We start from the raw sequence: 19,075 nt of genomic DNA, 5'->3' as shown, positions 1-19,075 counted from the left end.
TTGGTACATCTGTTAACTACTGTTCCAATTAAACAAACGCATAGGAGAGATGGTTTTCGGACCCGATGATTTTCTGGTTGTAGACTGAAATCGCTCGTCTGTAATAAAATATGCCGTTTCAGCTGCGTGGTGCATATGACAGTTCTTAATATTCATTAAAGCTGTACAGCACCGCCTACACAAAATGTTTTATGTTTATTTTGGATTGTAATGGTCTATATTGCTGTCGCCGTCTTGAAGGATGTCATCGGGCACTTATAAAATGTTATCTGTCGTCGTCGTAGTATCTCGTGTAAACTGTCCACTTTACCCCAAATATGACGTCGTGGGTCAGAGCAGACAGATGGAATTGTAGCATGCTGTATTACTTTCAGTTGCTGAAATTCACAACGACAACGATATTAGCAATCATTCTCGCTTGTCGATTAAACACACATAACGTCTGCAGTCATAACAGGGTCCTACACTGGGATTTTCTTCTGTGTGTGCAAACGAACACATTTTGGAAACTGATGCCAACTGTTTTGTCTCATACTGAGTTAACCTTCCACCGTAACAGAGGAGTATAACTCTCTTATTGATTAAAGAAATTGAATTAAAAGCTTGAAGTATTTTTAATTGGTAAATTCTTTGTGAATTTATTAGTTATTCGGACGTTTTCATCCTTTAGACGCTGCTGTATATCTTTCAATAGCAAGGCGTGATTATTTCGTCTGACATATATTTAAATTACTAAAAATCTTTCTGCAGTGCTTGTTTTCTTATTAATATCGACGTGCCTATAAACTAACGTGCTCTGTATTTGCTGGGATTGCTAACAACAATGCTATGTCACCTAAACCGTCGAGGACCGTTGCCTAGAAATTACTTCCTTATTCTTTCGAGTACTAGAAGTGCCTATTCGAATTTGTTCTTTGAGTTATTCAGTAAAAGAAGCTTCAGTTTTGATTCAAGTGTTGTAGCCTCGAAGTTTGTGTTTCAAGAACATTAAGGAAACTTTTTAAAGTTCTTGCGCAGCCTTAGAAGCTTTGGAGTAAGATAACGCCCAGCTCCAGAGGCGAGGTACATTGTACCCGCAAGAGGTATGAGCCATTGACCTAAATGTAACCTATTTATTTACCATACAAAGCCATCTGCAGTTAAAATATCATACAAGCATTTAAATGACTGTGAATTTAGAGGAGAAGTACTGGCAAGTTGAAGTTTAACGACGGACCGTGTTATGATTTTGGAACACGTAATTGGTACAGTGTAACATGTGAAGATCACTTTGTCTTAATTTTTCATACAGGTTCATAAGTTAGGTGCCTGACTTGTAGAGACGAACCACTTTACTGAGTTTCTGACGAAGTTCACTTACGTTTGTCATACTTTCACACATTAATCACTTAGTTTCACAGCGATAAGTGTCACCAACCTCCTTGCTTCTCAATTGTACATGCATGTTGGCTGTGATCATTGCACACTCGTGCGCTGGAACTTTCTTACGTCTGTGAAGAAGAAGACACTTTGGAAACTGATGGCAGCTGTGTAGAGTAAAATTTAGTCGAGCTAGCTCTGTAACAAAAGAGTTTTTATCTCCTGTTGCTTCAGGATATTGAATTAATATCTTGAAATGTAGTTAGCTGTTAAATCCGTTGGGAGCTGTTTAGCTATTCAGGTTTTTTCATTAGATACTGCTGGATTCCTCCCAGTCGCAAAGTACCATTATTTTGTGGTACATACAATAACTTATTTAAAATTTATCAGCACTGCCCGTCTACCCATTACCGTCGACGTTGCTCAACAGTGTAGAGCTCTCCAGCTACTGGCGTTGCTGTTTAATATTTTTCACAGGATATGCTAACTCCGATGCTATGTTACCTAAACCGTAGAGGACCGTTGCCTAGCGGTTACTTGTGTATTCACCCAAGTACTTGAAATAACGATACGAATTCGTCGTGTGGGTTATGGAATTAAAGAGGCTACAGTTTTGATTCATATATTGTACTGTTACACTTTGTGTTTCGAGTTCAAGTAACGAAACATTTTAAAGTTCTTGAGGACTTCTAGAAGGTTTGAGCGAAGCGAACACCCAGCTTCAGAAGTGAAGTGCAATGTATCCGGGAGAAGTATGATGATGATATTAGTGTTTAACGTCCCGTCGACAACGAGGTCATTAGAGACGGAGCGCAAGCTCGGGAGAGGGAAGGATGGGGAAGGAAATCGGCCGTGCCCTTTCAAAGGAACCATCCCGGCATTTGCCTGAAGCGATTTAGGGAAATCACGGATAACCTAAATCAGGATGGCCGGAGACGGGATTGAACCGTCGTCCTCCCGAATGCGAGTCCAGTGTGCTAACCACTGCGCCACCTCGCTCGGTGGAGAAGTATGAACTACTGACATAAGTGTCTTCTGTTTACTTACCGTATAGAATCAGATGCAGTTTGAATATCGTATAAGCGTATAAATGACTGGATGTGTACCAATGTACAGGAACACTTACTATTAGGAATTAGTAAAAGGGAATTAAAATAATGAATTCCTCACCAGTCATAAATTGATAATATTTTTAGTAAATCAATGATAATCGGTCGATCTTGATGTTACCGATCCTTTGTAACACTGACAGCCCTTATTATTACAGAAGTTAAAGACATGACATCACGGTCTCAAGTTTTTCCTTGCGATACACTTGTGAGACATTATACTAAGTCTTACTCGTGGACACGGTATGGCCGTATCTAACGTGCTGCCCGTTATCGTTGCAGCAATGTTCCGACGAATCAAGGCGTTTTTCTCCCGGTGTGTGGGAGGGGAGAAAGACGAAGGTGTGCGACTGGACAACACCTTAGTCGCTGCTCGAGGTAGTTTTGAGGTGAGCCACGTCACGTTGCATTACTGATATCATAATGAGCAAAGCACTTAAGATTTTGAGCTACTTCATTGTCGATAGGGTGCTCAACAAGTTTTACAGACTGTCACGATTTACTGTAAATGAAACTGCAGTTCGCTATAAACATCCCATGTGACAATTGATTATGAATAATACTTCTAAGACAGGAACCTCTACTAGACTATTGACTATGACGACTGTGTGTTGGTTTCCGTGCAAGAAAGCAGTACGTTTATGGGAAGAGTGAGGTTCAATGTGCTAAAACAGTAAAAATTCAGCAAAGGATTAAAATGTAAAAAATGTCTACAAACCTTACTTACACACGCACACACACGCAAGCACGCGCGACTACACTCACACACACACACACACACACACACACACACACACACACATAATTACAAAAATTATATTTAATACCATTTCGATACCTGGTAATAAAAATGATTGCGTTTCACTAGTTTAGTAGAATGATCTAAAGTACCAAGATGCTTATTACGTCAGAATGAGCCTCTGAAGGCCCAACGGTACTGACCGACCGCCACGTCACACTCAAGAGATACGCTTCACTGGCTGCAGATTTGGAGGGATCACTGTCAGTTTTCGTGACCGTATCTAAAATACAGCCAGAGATGAACGTCACTGGCGAATGGGTGGATTTCTTCATCACTGGAGGGAAATGGAATTTGCTGGTCACTCAGCCTTCAATCTCGTCTCCTGAGATACACAAAATTTTTAAAATTTACCATATCTCGAATTCAAGTGAAATAAATGGCTGGTCTCCTCTTAAATTCACTTCTCCCTTCTGATCAAAAGATAACGTGCACAGAAAACATGGCGTATAAGGATATTTACGCCACAGCCATTACAGATTTAACAGTCTTCTCACCAGACTCTGAAGACATTAGAAACGTAGCCTATTCGGATAGGGGTCAGGGTAACTTCAGTGTGTGAAAGTGATATATATATATATATATATATATATATATATATATATATATACACTCCTGGAATTGGAAAAAAGAACACATTGACACCGGTGTGTCAGACCCACCATACTTGCTCCGGACACTGCCAGAGGGCTGTACAAGCAATGTTCACACACACGGCACAGCGGACACGCCAAGAACCGCGGTGTTGGCCGTCGAATGGCGCTAGCTGCGCAGCATTTGTGCACCGCCGCCGTCAGTGTCAGCCAGTTTGCCGTGGCATACGCAGCTCCATCGCAGTCTTTAACACTGGTAGCATGCCGCGACAGCGTGGACGTGAACCGTATGTGCAGTTGACGGACTTTGAGCGAGGGCGTATAGTGGGCATGCGGGAGGCCGGGTGGACGTACCGCCGAATTGCTCAACACGTGGGGCGTGAGATCTCCACAGTATATCGATGTTGTCGCCAGTGGTCGGCGGAAGGTGCACGTGCCCGCCGACCTGGGACCGGACTGCAGCGACGCACGGATGCACGCCAAGAGCGTAGGATCCTACGCAGTGCCGTAGGGGACCGCACCGCCACTTCCCAGCAAATTAGGGACACTGTTGCTCCTGGGGTATCGGCGAGGACCATTCGCAACCGTCTCCATGAAGCCGAGATACGGTCCCGCACACCGTTAGGCCGTCTCCCGCTCACGCCCCAGCATCGTGCAGCCCGCCTCCAGTGGTGTCGCGACAGGCGTGAATGGAGGGACGAATGGAGACGTGTCGTCTTCAGCGATGAGAGTCGCTTCTGCCTTGGTGCCAATGATGGTCGTATGCGTGTTTGGCGCCGTGCAGGTGAGCGCCACAATCAGGACTGCATACGACCGAGGCACACAGGGCCAACACCCGGCATCATGGTGTGGGGAGCGATCTCCTACACTGGCCGTACACCACTGGTGATCGTCGAGGGGACAATGAATAGTGCACGGTACATCCAAACCGTCATCGAACCCATCGTTCTACCATTCCTAGACCGGCAAGGGAACTTGCTGTTCCAACAGGACAATGCATGTCCGCATGTATCCCGTGGCACCCAACATGCTCTAGAAGGTGTAAGTCAACTACCCTGGCCAGCAAGATCTCCGGATCTGTCCCCCATTGAGCATGTTTGGGACTGGATGAAGCGTCGTCTCACGCGGTCTGCACGTCCAGCACGAACGCTGGTCCAACTGAGGCGCCAGGTGGAAATGGCATGGCAAGCCGTTCCACAGGACTACATCCAGCATCTCTACGATCGTCTCGATGGGAGAATAGCAGCCTGCATTGCTGCGAAAGGTGGATATACACTGTACTAGTGCCGACATTGTGCATGCTCTGTTGCCTGTGTCTATGTGCCTGTGGTTCTGTCAGTGTGATCATGTGATGTATCTGACCCCTAGGAATGTGTCAATAAAGTTTCCCCTTCCTGGGACAATGAATTTACGGTGTTCTTATCTCAATTTCCAGGAGTATATATATATATATATATATATATATATATATATATATATATATATATATATAAGGTCGGACTTGGTCTGATGATTAGCCAGTCACAGCTATTCCAGCAGTCGTATGTCTTTCTCACCTGCAGGATAATGGCAAGTTGTCTCGATGGGTTGGTTGCTCATAGGCCTCTATGGCTGCATGATATGCTTACTCTTTTCCCCATATCCCACAGGCTTCTGCTTGTCTCCTCCATGCATTAGTTAAGAATGCTTGGACTATGATGCCGATACGGAGGTGCTTGAGAATGGAAAAGACTCTAATAAATTGTAGAGAATTATGCTGAAATTTCGTGTAAGAGCAGAGCTTAACATAATATGCGTCCAAGACAAGTGACTGGCTGTAGACAACATTGCAAACCATCTGGTTGCTCTCCGAGATGCCTGATAACTGGGATTAATACCTTATGACCAGAGGAAATGTATTCCTGAATTTCAGACTTCGAAGCCTAATGTTGTTTTCGGAGGAGTCAGAGAATAGAGAAACTGGAACTGTCAGTAAAAATTGTCACAGCCCCACTTAGATTCCATTCTAGAGAAAGAACACACCAGAACGGAGAATTAAAAGGTTGTGGTGACACTGTACCTCGAATAATTCCTCTGTAGCCCTCCAGCTTGACAGTTCACCCATGGCATAATGATAGCTATTAAAGCCAAACAATGTACACTCATTATCGCTATACAGAGGCCCATACGTTCTTAGTAAGTGTTCCACTTCGTAACACCTGTATATACTAAGAAGTTTCGCTATATCTGAATTATAAAAGTGTTCTTTGGGAAAAAACTAATAAGTTCTTTCCCAACAGGTGCGCCACTTTACACTTGACATGTTCTTTGTCGAGTTGCTGCAGAAACGGCTGCAGCAAGAAGAAGAAATCCGTGCTGCTCCGGTGAGTGTAAATTAGATCTGTATATGGAATAATAGCCTTTGGTTTCAAAGTGTATTTTTCGTTTCCTGTTAGCATGATCACTCACTCACCTACGAGATACTAGTTTATGCTCTGCTTCCGGGTATTTTGCCGAGTTGTTGTTTGTATTTTGTGTACAATTATTCGATGATCGTCGCAGGCGTCTTCCTCGGGTGCACTCCAACCAGTCCGGAAACGCCACACGACATGAAGAAGACGGCTCCAGCAGTCGTCGAAATATTGTGCACATAATAGGGATAAAAACACAGCGCCTAGAAAACCTTAGATACCACGGGATATTAGTTATGTGTTAGAATTACTATTTGCTGCGGTGTGGGGAAGAGTGACGCTACTTGGATGTTAAAGTGAATCACTGCATGCATCAACGTAAGGATGCGCCTGTGGCCTTCTCTGCCAGGGGTTCATCCTCCCTCCATTTTAACTCTGCCCCGCTCTTTCTTTGCTGTTTTGTCGCCTTGATGTTCGTCTCTTCCCTATCTGTGTTTCTCTAGCTTTGTGGTTTTAGGCTGGAGATTTTAGTGTGTTTCAGAGTGGCTGGATGATCCTTTTTTATTCTTGCGATCAGCCAGCCCACGCCATCTACTGTATGTTTTCTATGGCATTTGCTTCATTTAGTGCACGTTTTTCGATTTTAGCTTGCTTCTTCCGTTTTCTCTTTGAGTTATTTTCCCAGTTACTTTTACGACGTTTTTACTTTCCCAGATTCTTTTGCGAAATGGTTTTAATCCGAGACCCTTCTGAGTAAGGAAATGGGGACTGATGAGCATGTAGTTTAGTCACTTTACTGTCCAAACCAATCAAAAAACCAATAACTGAAGGTGCGTATTCGAGATAAATATGACACTTTGTTACACTCGGACCTATTAGCTAATAGCAAATACTCCGCATTATTACACACGTTGGAGATCATAAAACTAAAAATTTCTTTTCCAACAGGACCGTCAATTTACACTTGACGAGCTTTTTATGGAGCTTCTGCCTAAACGGCTGCACGAAGAGGCAGAAATCCGTGTTGCTCGGGTGGGTGTAAATTCGTTTAGTATAGGGAATAATGGCATTAGGTTTCAACGTGTACTATTCGTTTCATGTTCAGATCAGTATTCTCTTACGAACGTGATAGTAGTTAGTGCCCTGCTTCGAGTGTTTTGCCGAGTTGTTTGGATTTGTGCAAAATGCTTCGATGACAGTGACTGGTGTGCAGTGAGCTTTGTCGTTATGTGCACTCGATCCCTGGACGCCATCTAATCAGGGAATGACATACGACCTGAACTATTCGGCTCGGTCAGCCGTTGAAATATTGTGCATACAACAGGAGCAACAACTCGGCATAACTCCCAGAAGTACATCAATAACCAATCGCGCAAACAAAAAACTTGCACATGATTGGACATTAGGATTTGTTTAGTATTATTAGTCGGTCGTACATGGACTGAGTAGTGATATTACTTGAATATTAAAATCGATCACTGTATAAATGTTATCGATAAATGTAGCTAGAAAAATTATTGATAAACGTAGCACTTCATAAAAAGCGGCCATGTTGGAATCTAGCACATGTTGTGTATTACTCCGCATGTTGGGTATCAGAAAACTAATAAATTCTCTTTCAACAGGAGCGTCAGTTTACGCTTGACGCGTTTTTTGAGGAGCTACTGCAGAGACGTCTGAAGTGAGAAGAGGAAAGCCACACTGCTACGGTGAGTGAAACTTTGATCTGCAGGTTTTATTTTCTAAGTGTATTTCTGGTTTCATGGCCACATCGTAACTCCCTTCAGAACGGTAACATACGTTTGCGTTATTTTTCGGACTCTAAAATTATACGTTTTTAATATCACTGAAATGCTGTCAGCTTAGGTACAGAGACAATCCTACAAAATGCAAAATTCTATGGTCGACCCGTAAATTCTGTTGTACTGTGCTCTGGGTGGTTATCATGATGATTGCAATACTGTTCTTGTATAACGGTTTTGAATTGTGAGCGGATACGCAGACTTTTTCGACAGTGTACTATTTCGGCCTACTATTGCTACGTTCTACGTAATCTTAAGAATGAACGGTACAATATGCTTGCCTACCCTTTCACAGTATGGCGGGAGTTTCAGAAAACATTATTATCTCGTCCCGTTTAAGTTTTCAGTATAGTTTCACGTTCATCTTTTGGTTCTGTTCTATCGTAGTGCTTCAAGGTTTACTTTTCTGTCATATAATTATTCACTAGCACGTGCTAGTTCTGCAAGGTTCGCAGGAGAGCTTCTGTAAAGTTTGGAAGGTAGGAGACGAGGTACTGGCAGAAGTAAAGCTGTGAGTACCGGGCGTGAGTAGTGCTTCGGTAGCTCAGTTGGTAGAGCACTTGCCCGCGAAAGGCAAAGGTCCCGAGTTCGAGTCTCGGTCGGGCACACAGTTTTAATCTGCCAGGAAGTTTCAATAGTTGTATAGAATCTGTTGTATGAACTGTGATTTAGTGACACTTACACAACTTACAGACAACACTTTAACACGACGTTAACTTGGAGTTCTTTGGCAACTTGACCAAATCTTTAGCCGGGAGAAAAATTACTTAGTAATTACTCAATGTAATTAAATAAGATTGCCATTTTCATTTACAAATTAGTTAAATACCAAACCACTGAACAACACCAGAACACCCCCCCCCCCCCCCCCCACACACACACACACACACAGCCACACAAACCATACTGCAAACTACATGTTATTTAAGCACAACTCCAAGGCAAAACTCCACACAAACACACAACTCTCACTCTAGAATATCAAACTGTAAACCAAAAGCAAAAGTTCAAAAACCAGAAACAATTAGATAACCAGTAACTGCTGAAGACTCGTTCTCATTCAACTGCACCTTTACTATAAACCAGATCACAAACCTAAATGTCCACCACAAAGACTCAGCAACCGCCTACAACATGTATCTTACAAAACTAACCCATTTCGAATGTCCCGCGTCCGCACGACATCACATTCGGTAAAAAAAAGTTTTAAGAATCAAGATTATAAATATGATCACTACTTGTTTCTCTCGTAACAATCTAAGCTGTGTTCCTAAGTTCGTACCTAACATCTCCATCGACAACGTGCCAAATTGAAAATACAACTAAATATTTGTGGAAAGCATGGTAAAAAATATCACAAACCGTTTCTCTCGGAACAATTTAAGGCCTGTCTTTCGTTTCCTGCCTAGCCTTACCTTCGGAACTCATGCCACATACGGAAAGAAACAGGCAGACATTCGGGGATTGGCGCATGGTCTGATTTCACCAGTCGGCATTGATCCATGACTTCTTCTTTGGAATAAGCAGCATATACAGTTTACACCAGTCACTAAAGCCAAACCGCTCACATCCTTCTAATCCTAAACTCAAGACGTCACACAAAACGTCACTGGTCAAAGCAATGGACAAAACGCGGTATCGAAAACATGGCTTCACCAACACGGCACCAAAACGGCTAAATCAATTAGAGGGGATTTGTACGCCCTAATCTGGATCTGGAAATGGCGAATTACTTTATTTTGTCGCTCTTTACCGTCTCATCAGCTGTCCAACACAGGTAAAATGGTTCAAATGGCTCTGAGCGCTATGGGACTTAACATCTGAGGTCATCAGTCCCCTAGAACTTAGAACTACTTAAACCTAACTAACGTAAGGACAGCACACAACACCCAGCCATCACGAGGCAGAGAAAATCCCTGACCCCGCCGGGAATCGAACCCGGGAACCCGGGCGTGGGAAGCGAGAACGCTACCGCACGACCACGAGATGCGGGCTCCAACACAGGTAAGTATGGTACACCCTTATAGATCACTTCAAGTTATTAATACCACATGTTTTACACTTACGTTAAAATAGCCAATTATTATTGAGAATAAAATTTCTGCAGACGTACGCATTTCGTAATTATTGAAGTATCACCTGTTTTTATTTGAGTGGTATTACGATAAATCTTCATTAAATAAATTGAGCAGAATGAATTCCGACAGGAAGATGCATTTACGAGTAATTACAAGTACACATTTGTTGTTAATCATTGTTTACTCTCGTTACTAAGATAATAATAATAAGATCAAAGATAATGTTTAAGCTCTGGCTGATTGGGAGTGTAAGCAGAGTCACAGTCGAACATATTTTTTTTTTTTTGGTCATCAGTCTACTGACTGGTTCGATGCGGCCCGCCACGAATTCCTTTCCTGTGCTAACCTCTTCATCTCAGAGTAGCTCTTGCAACCTACGTCCTCAATTATTTGCTTGACGTATTCCAATCTCTGTCTTCCTCTACAGTTTTTGCCCTCTACAGCTCCCTCTAGTACCATGGAAGTCATTCCCTCATGTCTTAGCAGATGTCCTATCATCCTGTCCCTTCTCCTTATCAGTGTTTTCCACATATTCCTTTCCTCTACGATTCTGCGTAGAACCTCCTCATTCCTTACCTTATCAGTTCACCTAATTTTCAACATTCGTCTATAGCACCACATCTCAAATGCTTCGATTCTCTTCTGTTCCGGTTTTCCCACAGTCCATGTTTCACTACCATACAATGCTGTACTCCAGACGTACATCCTCAGAAATTTCTTCCTCAAATTAAGGCCGGTATTTGATATTAGTGGACTTCTCTTGGCCAGAAATGCCTTTTTTGCCATAGCGATTCTGCTTTTGATGTCCTCCTTGCTGCGTCCGTCATTCGTTATTTTACTGCCTAGGTAGCAGAATTCCTTAACTTCATTGACTTCGTGACCATCAACCCTGATGTTAAGTTTCTCGCTGTTCTCATTTCTACTACTTCTCATTACCTTCGTATTTCTCCGATTTACTCTCAAACCATACTGTGTACTCATTAGACTGTTCATTCCGTTCAGCAGATCATTTAATTCTTCTTCACTTTCACTCAGGATAGCAATGCCATCAGCGAATCATATCATTGATATCCTTTCACCTTGTATTTTAATTCCACTCCTGAACCTTTCTTTTATTTCCATCATTGCTTCCTCGATGTACAGATTGAAGAGTAGGGGCGAAAGGCTACAGCCTTGTCTTACACCCATCTTAATACGAGCACTTCGTTCTTGATCGTCCACTCTTATTATTCCCTCTTGGTTGTTGTACATATTGTATATGACCCGACTCTCCCTATAGCTTACCCCTACTTTTTTCAGAATCTCGAACAGCTTGCACCATTTTATATTGTCGAACGCTTTTTCCAGGTCGACAAATCCTATGAAAGTGTCTTGATTTTTCTTTAGCCTTGCTTCCATTATTAGCCGTAACGTCAGAATTGCCTCTCTCGTCCCTTTACTTTTCCTAAAGCCAAACTGATCGTCACCTAGCGCATTGTCAATTTTCTTTTCCATTCTTCTGTATATTATTCTTGTAAGCAGCTTCGATGCATGAGCTGTTAAGCTGATTGTGCGATAATTCTCGCACTTGTCAGCTCTTGCCGTCTTCGGAATTGTGTGGATGATGCTTTTCCGAAAGTCAGATGGTATGTCACCAGACTCATATATTCTACACACCAACGTGAATAGTCGTTTTGTTGCCACTTCCCCCAATGATTTTAGAAATTCTGATGGAATGTTATCTATCCCTTCTGCCTTATTTAACCGTAAGTCCTCCAAAGCTCTTTTAAATTCCGATTCTAATACTGGATCCCCTATCTCTTCTAAATCGACTCCTGTTTCTTCTTCTATTACATCAGACAAATCTTCACCCTCATAGAGGCTTTCGATGTATTCTTTCCACCTATCTGCTCTCTCCTCTACATTTAACAGTGAAATTCCCGTTGCACTCTTAATGTTACCACCGTTGCTTTTAATGTTACCAAAGGTTGTTTTGACTTTCCTGTATGCTGAGTCTGTCCTTTCGACAATCATATCTTTTTCGATGTCTTCACATTTTTCCTGCAGCCATTTCGTCTTAACTTCCCTGCACTTCCTATTTATTTCATTCCTCAGAGACTTGTATTTCTGTATTCCTGATTTTCCCGGAACATGTTTGTACTTCCTCCTTTCATCAATCAACTGAAGTATTTCTTCTGTTAACCATGGTTTCTTCGCAGCTACCTTCTTTGTACCTATGTTTTCCTTCCCAGCTTCTGTGATGGCCATTTTTAGAGACGTCCATTCCTCTTCAACTGTACTGCCTACTGCGCTATTCCTTATTGCCGTATCTATAGCGTTAGAGAACTTCAAGCGTATCTCGTCATTCCTTAGTACTTCCGTATCCCACTTCTTTGCGTATTGATTCTTCCTGACTAACGTCTTGAACTTCAGCCTACTCTTTATCACTACTATATTGCGATCTGAGTCTATATCTGCTCCTGGGTACACCTTACAATCCAGTATCTGATTTCGGAATCTCTGTCTGACCATGATGTAATCTAATTGAAATCTTCCCGTATCTCCCGGCCTATTCCAAGTATACCTCCTCCTGCTGTGATTCTTGAACAGGGTATTCGCTATTACTAGCTGAAACTTCTTACAGAACTCAATTAGTCTTTCTCCTCTTTCATTCCTTGTCCCAAGCCCATGTTCTCCTGTAACCTTTTCCTCTACTCCTTCCCCTACAACTGCATTCCAGTCGCCCATGCCTATTAGATTTTCGTCCCCCTTTACATACTGCATTACCCTTTCAATATCCTCATACACTTTCTCTATCTGTTCATCTTCAGCTTGCGACGTCGGCATGTATACCTGAACTATCGTTGTCGGTGTTGGTCTGCTGTCGATTCTGATTAGAACAACCCGGTCACTGAACTGTTCACAGTAACACACCCTCTGCCCTACCCCCCTATTCATAACGAATCCTACACCTGTTATACCATTTTCTGCTGCTGTTGATATTACCCGATACTCATCTGACCAGAAATCCTTGTCTTCCTTCCACTTCACTTCACTGACCCCTACTGTATCTAGTTTGAGCCTTTGCATTTCCCTTTTCAGATTTTCTAGTTTCCCTACCACGTTCAAGCTTCTGACATTCCACGCCCCGACTCGTAGAACGTTATCCTTTCGTTGATTATTCAATCTTTTTCTCATGGTAACCTCCCTCTTGGCAGTCCCCTCCCAGAGATCCGAATGGGGGACTATTCCGGAATCTTTTGCCAATGGAGAGATCATCATGACACTTCTTCAAATACAGGCCACATGTCCTGTGGATACACGTTACGTGTCTTTAATGCAGTGGTTTCCATTGCCTTCTGCATCCTCATGTCGTTGATCATTGCTGAATCTTCCGCCTTTAGGGGCAATTTCCCACCCCTAGGACAAGAGAGTGCCCTGAACCTCTATCCGCTCCTCCGCCCTCTTTGACAAGGCCGTTGGCAGAATGAGGCTGACTTCTTATGCCGGAAGTCTTCGGCCGCCAATGCTGATTATTTATCAAGATTTAGGCAGTGGCGGGGATCGAACCCGGGACCGAAAACGTTTTGATTATGAATCAAAGACGCTACCCCTAGACCACGGGTCTACTCCACCTTCTTTCTGTTACCCACGGCGATTGCAGCGCGCCAAGCGGCCAGGAAGCTATACTGTAGAGTTCGCCGAGACTTCGCTAAGGCGAAAGTGAATCTTAACTGTTTATATTTGTCTGCAGAATTGTTTTTACAAACAGGAGCGTCTGCACCGCAATAAATTGCAGCAACAACAAGAAGAAAATAGTATATTTTTCATTTTTTTAGGTTTCTTATCAATCGTAGTAGGTGTGAATCGTTATGTCACAGAACAGTCTATTTACGACTTTCTTCTAACGTAAGGATATTTACTTGAGAATGTCGTGTTCCTTAAGAACCGAAAACGTGCTAATAAACAGCAGCAGACCTGACGTTTTGCAGAAAGCCGTCGTATACTTCCTCAGAAACGTAAGTTTTCTTCGCTACACTTCCAGTCAAATCGGTGAATATGGAACGAAGGAAACCAGTATGGAATGCAATACCTACATTATTTTATGTAGCAGACAAGCTAACACAACTGTAGCTGGAGAAAAAAACTCACACAGATGTGATGATAAAAGAAAAAATAGCAATAAAACTATTTCCCAACATAGAGGAAACCAATTCCACAATTGTTGCCACATCTGAGCCACAAACGGCAAGAATCATCAACACATCTGCTTTTGCAACTAAAGTAATTACATTCACAAAGATATTTATGTGTTAAAAAGTCGATGAACTGGAATACTGTGCAAAACATTAGGTTCCATAAAAAGTTGTTTCGTGTCAAGGAAAGTGTCTGGCATATTACGAACAGACCAAAAAAAAAAAAAAAAATTATTCTCATGCAGGAAATGTGTGTTTGTATGGTCTTGTTTTCAGTGGAGTAAGCTCCAATTATACAAATATCCGAAAGTATTTCTTTATAATTATGTTGTAGCTTATGTCACTGAATCAAGAAGATTCGGTCGTTTTTACATGTATCTCATGATCAGTCACGTCTTATAATAATTTAGTAATTATTTATCTAATTAACCATAGAAATGATTAAAAACGAACTATAACTTTACCGCTGCTTTGTCGCTTCTTGGGTCGCTAGAGTTGCACAAAATTTCAGATGGTAACAAATTTCTCAGCAGTGAGTGACGTGACGGTAGATATCAGACTGTATGAACCAAGGGATAGCTTTACTGCACGCAAATTTTTAATACTTCTAGAACAGAAATCACACACGGGAACACATTCAGTCGATAAGTTAAGTACAGACGATAGATCCTCTTCTAACAGCCGCCTATCGCAGGTCGCTCGAGCAATGAAAGGTACTATTCGACTGAAAAAAGGGCAGGTCAATCTGGTTTTCAAGAAAACACACATAGCTGTAGGCCTGTATCACTGATGTTATTTCGTCGTAGAATTGTGGGACATGTTTTACGGTCACGCGTTACGTCCACCTTGTGCATCAGGAACCCCTTCTATAGAAATCATAATGGATTCCGGAAACACAGATGTAGCGACATTCATCTCGCTATGGTAGGCCGTGAGATACAGAGTGCCGAAAAACACGGTGTCCAGGTGAACTGCGTGTCCCTCGCCTTCGGTACAGCCCAACACTGTTCTTTAGTGAAGAAAGTAGAGCTTGTCGAGTAGCGGGCCAGAAGTCTGGTTGCAGAACGTGCTAGCAGATATAGCTCCAAACGTGTAGCTTAAGGTCCAAGGGAGCTCTACAGGGCCGTTACTGTTTACAGTATTCAGGGTGTAACGGGTGTAAGTCCATATTTCTATTGGTGACTGTGGACGGTGTGCTGAAAGGCATTACATCAGTACACACATCATTTACAGACTAGTAATTATAGTTTATAATAGTAAAAGCCAAGATCGCTCGATGTACAATAGTTTGTTTCATCACCAGACTCGACAAGAAGTAGCTGTCGTCCTGAGATTCTCAGATATCCCAGAAATATAATTATACATGATTTTGCCGACGTTCTCAGAACAAGCTCAATTACAATAACAGTTCCGCATTTGTTTGTAAAATACATAAAGCAAACCGGTATATAGCTTTATTATTATATTTGGAGAAATTTCACAGTATATCGATGAGATGATTTGTAATTATGTTTCTGGGAGATCTGAGAATCTGAGGATGAAGGATGGGTACTGTCAAAAACTGGTCTTGAAATAAACTATTTCAAATCAAGTGATCTTAGCTTCCAATATTATAAATTACAATATCAGATCACCCCAAAAACAGGTGTTACTCATCTAATAACCATAGAAAGGACATTTAATAAGTAAGGCAATACTTTTTTCTGAAAACTGTATTTCTAGTCTTGATCTCAGTACACCATATCATTCTTCTCTCTTTTGGCTACAATAATCGTAGTGTTCAGTATAATTTCCTTCGGTATGGTGGCCTCATGCCACCTCATTTGAAGGGCCTACATACACGCATGGTACCACAGCCACACACTGCTTCACGCAGAGTGCCTGACTGCATCCTACATTGGGCCAAATAGATGGAATTTGGAAGGTTAAAGATCTGCGCTACAGGGTGGATGAGAAGAAACAATCAAGTGTTGAGAGTTCCTCTTGTTTGTGCGGCCATTTTGAGTCCCTGTATTGTTACGGAGAAGGAAAATGTCGTTTGCATTTTTGTGGCGATGAACATCCTGATGTTGTTTCTACAATTTCCTGATGGTCGCACAACACATTTCAAAATTTAACGTTGCAAAATGAGGGAGGACATCAAAAAGAATAACCGCTTCAGAGTGCCAGAAGACCGTTGCCTTGACTTTACCCACTGCGGGTGCTGCTTTGAATTTTTGTCTTCCGAGGAGAGGTGAAGTACTCCCCCTTGTGTATTCCCGGTTTGTTTCCGGATCGTATGGAAGGAGATTCGCCTGTGTTAGTCTCATAACGGTCAAGCAAATCTGCACAGATGGTCTTCATTGATCTTTATGGTTTTATGTTTGGCAGAGAGCCAATAGGTGGCGCCACACCTTCGAGTATCCCAACTGGTGGATGAGAGGTTCAGCACTACCAATACAGGCGTCCAGCGAGGTGTTTAATTGTGCTCTGTCAGTCTCCTCGAATGAGAGTATCCACTCATGCCAGCAGTGCTAGAGTCCCGACTGTGTGATTCTAGCCGACTAGTGGGAGATCGGACGGGCTGTGTGACAGCCGACACGCCCAACGACTCACCACGCTTTTGTTCATTGGCAGGTCTCTATAGTCTGTAAGCAATGCCGTGACATTCCAATAAAAGAAATCCACTGACAGTTTACTGCTTGAAATGCAACTATGTTATGCAAACAGTTTACGAAATACACGAATCTATAGAGGCGGGAGTGGTAATATTCCACAATGTTCCACAATAAATTTTGCATTTTTTCAAAGGAAACCGGCTGTAAAAGATGTGTTGCATTGCTTACTGAACGCCCCACGTAAATATTACAAGATGTTTGTTTTTAGGCTGGTTAGTACTGCCAATTACAGGTGGCAAGAGCAAGCCATTAACGTCTATTTCTCCCTGGGCAGCAGGTCAGGTGTTAAGTGTGGCCGCATGGACGCGAAACGAGTTATCTATATGACTGGTGATGTCAGTTTGGTGGTGTAGTTATTGCAATCAGAAAACCTAAGGTTCTAAAGTTTGTTACGTGTTTGTGGAAAGACTGTGTGATTCAGAGAAAAAACAACTCACAAGTTGATGTGTCGACATATTAAGGTATCACGTATAAAATTATCTGGACTTATTCCTGTTACACCCTGTATATAAAAGGTGTAGTCGATAATGATGAAAGTTCTACGTGGCTGTTTCCAGACGATGCTGGTTGACTATGCAAAGGCTGCAACACCAGGAAACTTTAATTAATGCAGGAAGACCTGCAAAGGATTGGAGATTGGTGTAACTGACTCTGATCACACAGAAATGTAATGCGTAATTCCAGATATCCATTACTTTTCTATTGCACCACTGGCGATAAATCACTGGATACATTAAGAAATGGAAAATACCTGAGAATAGCGAGCAGATGACAAGCTGAGGTCTGCTGGAGCAACCTGAACAGAACGTTAACTCATCACTGAAAGAAGTGGCCTTAAAAACATTATAATGATTGATTCTTGAGTTTCTCCCGGCGTATTTGATAATCAAGATATCCACAGGTGTGCTACCGGTCTACAGTGTCCAACGAGCACAATATTTCGGCGATCATACATGTCGCCATCATCAGGTGAACTGACGGACTGAGTTCTTGTGAACGTGCCGGTACGGAGATCCGTACTCTATGGCTGCTCAGGGGGGAACTGGGTTCGGTCGCGGCGGCGGGCGATTTAAATACCCTCCGCCCGCGGCGCACTCCCTCCGCCGTCCGCGCCCCGCGCCACGGTCGAGCGGTGGAACAGATTGCGACGGCGTCTGAGATGACGTCGGTGTGATGGCTCTGTCCGCCGTAGTCGTCACAACTATACGTTTGCTCGATTTACTCTTGATTAACCAGATAGCTGGTTCCCAAGCCTTGCTAAGATTATAGCCACAGTCACGGTTTATGAGGTCGTCATTGGTGCGAATTTCGATGGCCTCTCTAACAACGCTGTCCTAGTATCTCGACGTCTGTACCAGAATCCACGTGCGTTCATACTCCATAGCGTGATTTTCCGACAAACAATGTTCAGCGACGGCCGACTTGCTCGGATACATCAGTCGAGTGTGCCTCTGGTGTTCACGGTATCGATCCTCGACGGTACGCATCGTCTGACCAACATACTACTTGCCACATTGACACGGAATCTGGTACACGCCGGCCTTCCTCAAACCGAGGTCATCTTTGGCACTCCCCACCAGTGCACGAGTTTTATTCGGAGGACAAAAAAAAAGTACCGACCCGGTGTTTCTTCAAAATGCGGGCGATTTTGCCCGAGAGTGCGCCTGTATATGGAATAAACGCAGTGCTTACCTCCTCCCTCGTGATTTCATCCATCTCCACAGGTTGTGCTGTAGTGGTTGGGCGGAGAGCACGTTGAATCTGCCACTCTGAGTACCCATTTATTCGAAATACAGTTCTCAGATGTTCCAATTGTTGGGGTAGACTCTCTGCGTCAGAGATAGTGCGCGCCCTATATACTAGAGTTTTAAGTATCCCATTCCTCTGTGAAGGGTGGTGGCAGCTGTCTGTGTGCAAATACACATCAGTGCGCGTTGTCTTCCGATACACCCCATGACCCAGGGTGCCGTGTGCCCTTCTCTTGACCAAGACGTCGAGGAAAGGTAATTTACCCACCGTTTCAGTCTCCATAGTGAATTTGATGTTGGGGTGTATGGAGTTTAGATGTTTGAGGAACTCAAGGAGTTTATCCATACCTTGTGGCGAGATGATG

Source organism: Schistocerca serialis, chromosome 6 (genome assembly GCF_023864345.2).
Source record: "Schistocerca serialis cubense isolate TAMUIC-IGC-003099 chromosome 6, iqSchSeri2.2, whole genome shotgun sequence".
Lineage (NCBI taxonomy): Eukaryota > Metazoa > Arthropoda > Insecta > Orthoptera > Acrididae > Schistocerca > Schistocerca serialis.
The sequence above is the reverse complement of the archived record's forward strand: the minus strand, read 5'-3'. Positions refer to the sequence as shown.